Source organism: Gadus morhua, chromosome 5, assembly GCF_902167405.1.
Source record: "Gadus morhua chromosome 5, gadMor3.0, whole genome shotgun sequence".
Taxonomy (NCBI): Eukaryota; Metazoa; Chordata; class Actinopteri; order Gadiformes; family Gadidae; genus Gadus; species Gadus morhua.
In genome coordinates this window covers 19,337,002-19,341,108 of record NC_044052.1, presented here as the reverse complement: position 1 = coordinate 19,341,108, position 4,107 = coordinate 19,337,002, and the positions used below count along the sequence as shown (strand labels likewise).

General features: G+C 42.0%; 1 long non-coding RNA gene across 1 annotated transcript; it reads right to left on the bottom strand.

Annotated features, from left to right (window-relative positions):
* Window positions 1-419: 419 nt before the first annotated feature.
* On the bottom strand, window positions 420-2,212 carry LOC115543512 (uncharacterized). Its single transcript, XR_003976707.1, has 2 exons — window positions 2,032-2,212; window positions 420-1,057 (listed from the first exon to the last, which is right to left on the bottom strand). It is a non-coding gene; the product is annotated as an uncharacterized LOC115543512 (long non-coding RNA).
* Between the last annotated feature and the right edge of the window lie 1,895 nt (window positions 2,213-4,107).

The window sequence follows — 4,107 nt, the reverse complement described above, 5'->3', positions numbered from 1 at the left end:
CAGCTAAAAATGGATATCATTTGAATAGCTACAGTTCACTGCTCACAGAATAAGTTAAAAGAAACACACATCTTTTCGACGTCGGTTTGTTCTTTGACTCATATACAGACAATATGAACATGCTCCTGTTTCCACCACTCAACATGCTAGGGTTCTTATGTTTTGTTGGGAGAAACTGAATGTCTTTTAAGACGTACCTCTAAACGATTCTAAGTTGGTATCTGCAGAAACCTGGACATCTCTCTGAACTACTATTATATGAATCGACAGAAAGTCAGTCTGACACATGGGTCATTTCAGCAGCAGTGGCTCTATGACTGACACTGGTCCACTGAATACACTGAACACACTTTCCAAGGAAATCCACACAGCCAACACTTTGCTCATTCAGAGATACACACCATAGCTTTAAGCCTTCATTCATAATGGTTGTGAAATTTGTTTAATGAAGATAGCAGAGGTTTTATATGCTCAATAGAAGCAGCATTCAATTTCAAATACAGAAGATAAATGATATTTAATGAATTTATTCTTTAAATCTTTATTACATGTTCAACATGTGACCAACACAAGCAAGGGGTAAAATCTAAAGAGCATCATGTTAATGAATCAAATGCGTGTTATATCAATGTAAATCAACAGAAGTAGCGGTGCCACCTGAGACAGAGAGACATAAAGCAGACGTGTCAGAGGAGATCTGTATCCTCCAGTACCTCCATGCTGGAGCCTCTCTACTCTGAACACTCTCCAGGATTCAGGGTTTGAGTGACAGGCTGCGTCTGGCCATTCTTACTGGCCTCACAGCTCACTGAGCCCGCCATCCTCCACTGGTCTGCAGGGAGGGTCAAGGTGCTGCTCCAGCTGTAGTGGCCATCTTTCCCCAGGACCCCCAGGCTATCTGACATCCCCCCAGACCTGCTGCTGCCCCCCACCTTCCAGCAAAGCTTCCAGTCTGAGGGGAAGCCCCCACTGGCCACACACAGCAGTGTAGCACTGCCCTGCTCCAGCTCCACTCTGGAGGGAGGGAGGACGCTCAGCGTGGGCTGCACCACTCCCACTGGAAGAGAGAGAGAGGAGTGGACAACAGGCTCAGTTAACATCAGCCCTCATAGGAGCACAGAGGGAAGGGACAGCTTCCTGTTCACCAGCAGTTGGTGACATTAAAGAGGAAGGAAACCATTGTGTTTAAAATCTCTTCATTAAAACGGTAAAAACATGTTTGTATTTTAAATGATTGAACTTCAAAATTTAGCATTTTATTGGGTAACATTAATCGACAAGTGTGAATTTCTTCAAACTTAAATATGACTGATTTGCGAAATTCAATAAATGAATAATGCCACAGCAATAATGAGGTCTTTCATGAAATAAATTATATTGTAGAACATATGTAACATATGCAGTGTAATTTAAAAGACAGAACTCTGTACCACAATATATATACACTTTGTCCTCAGTTTATCTTTAAAAAAAACGAAAAGAAATTAAAAATATGGAAAGTTCCAAAAGATAAGATTATCACCATTACATTTGGAGAAAGTTAAATATGCCAGGCAAAGAAAAGTGTCCTTGTACTTACAGTCAACGATGAGTTTGGTGCCTCCACCAAAAGTGTACCACAGTGATACAAACTCATTAAGAGGCTGTACAAAAACCTCCCGCACACTAAAGACTCATCTCACTGACACACAAACACTGGCTTTTCACTAAAATGGATGAATTAGTCAATATTTGATTCATTGGAAATATTATAATTAATATATAGTAATTTTATGAATGTATAGTAATTTAATGAAATACATTCATCATTAATTTATTGTCATAACATTTTTAAAGGCTCTTTTACAAAAGATTTATTGTTTTAAAACAAGTCTATTAATTTGACTTCATAAAAAACCTTCAAGCCAATGTTATATTCATGCATTTATTATGTACAGAACAATATGTTTTTATCTATTATTCTGGGTTCAGGCTATAATGTAACGACAATTTATTTCAAACAAATAGAAAGTTAAAGGATTTCATACAAACCAGGATTGGCTTCAACCAGATAAAATGTTATGCATTTTAAATTCCAATAGTTTCCATTAAATCTGAATACGTATTCCAATGGTGTGTGTAGAGGAGATACAGCGGTCCTCCCAGAACGTCTGCAGTCACTCTCACCCCCAGTCTGATGAGTGGAAACAGGTCATTTCCATATAGAGGAAGCTTTGCATGCTCAGCTGAAACTGGGGTTCTGAGAGGGTTTAAAGTCCTCTGAGTTCTACACTGCAGGACTCAGAGCTGTCACTCAACACCCCAGAAACCGTGGCAACCATGAATCACCTCACCCTCCTTTTCTGGACAGTGGTCTGTGGATCCTTAACAGGTTGGTTTATTCCACTCAGTCAAAATGTGGACCACCCTTCTCTGTTTGCTTGTGTTTTCTATTGGATTACTCAATGTTTGGTTTGTTTGTTTTCTACAGGAACCAGCAGTCAGGTGACTGTGACTCAGACACCAGTAGTGTCCTTTACTCCAGGATCCACGGTCACTCTGACCTGTAAGACCAACACAGCGGTTTACAACAATGATTTTATATTCTGGTATCAACAGAAGCCTGGAGAAGAACCCAAGCCCCTAATAACACGTGTCAGTACACTTGTATCATCAACCCCAGCTCGGTTTAGTGGCAGTGGAAGCAGCACTGACTTCTCTCTGACCATCAACGGCGCCCAGCGTGAAGATGCAGCAGTTTATCACTGTCAGAGTTTCCATGTCCTAAACAGTGTCTATGTGTTCACACAGTGATTGAGAGCCGTACAAAAACCTCCCTCAGTCACACTGCGTAGACACTGAGCTGTTACAGCAGGAACCTGCTGCAGCTGCTGAGGGGGAAGAGACTCTGACACAGAGCGCTGAGCACAGAGCTGGCTCTAACCAGGGGCCTCAACCAAGAGCCAGCATTAGATTCCTCAGCATTATTAAACATACAAGTACTACCTCAACTACCACGTATCACATACAACTACCTCAACTACCACGTATCACATACAAGTACCACATCAACTACAATATATTACATACTACTACCTCAACTGCACGTGTTACATACAACTACTACCTCAACTACAATATATAACGTACAAATACTACCTCAACTACTGCATATAATATATAACTTCTACCTCAACTACAAGATATTACATACAAGTACTTCATAAAATACAATATTTTGCATGCAACTAAACTTTCCACATATTGAATACAACTACAACCTGAACTTCAACATCAAGTTGAAGCCCCGCCCCCCCCCCCCCTCATCCACCTCCACCGGCTTAAATTAAGGTCCTGTAGGACCGCCTCCTCCTCCTCCTCCTCCTCCGCCTCCTCCTCCGCCTCCTCCTCCTCCTCCTCCTCCTCCTCCTCCTCCTCACCCCCCAGTCCCTCTAGCCCCCGCTCCTCTCACAGCTCCTCAGACCCTACTCTCCCTCCCGGAATCTCCGTTCCTCAGACCACGGACTGCTTTACCCCCCCACCCCCCCACCCCGGGTTAGGGACTTCAGCTATGGACAGAGCCTTTAGGCTGGCTGCCCCCACTCTGTGGAACTCGAGATCCTCAACGCTGGATCCATCTGCGTTTTCATAAGCTGCCTGAAGACCCACTTACTGGGCCTGGACTTTGGAACATGATCTTTTCTTATTGATTCATTTATTTATTGTTTGATTGTTTGAAAATATAATATTTCATATTTTCTTGTTCTGTGTCCCCAACACTTAAAGCAGCTTGGGTCCTGATGAAAGGAACGACTTTATTTGTATTGTTATGAATAGAATATAGTCTGCTATATATTTCATAAAACCTGAAGATAATTTAGTTCATGTAATCAGTCTTTATTGCATAGCGTTGGTTTGACACTAGAAGGCGCCATTGAGCTGGTATGGAGACATGCACACATGCTGCTTTCCCTGGAATCTCCAGAGACTCTTCTGAAAGTTTCAGCCCTACATTTCCACTGACTTTCTGTCACTCGAGAGACACAGGTGCACATCTGCTAAAACTGGACATCATTTGAATAGCTACGGTTCACCGCTCACAGAATACGTTTAAAGAAACACATATTT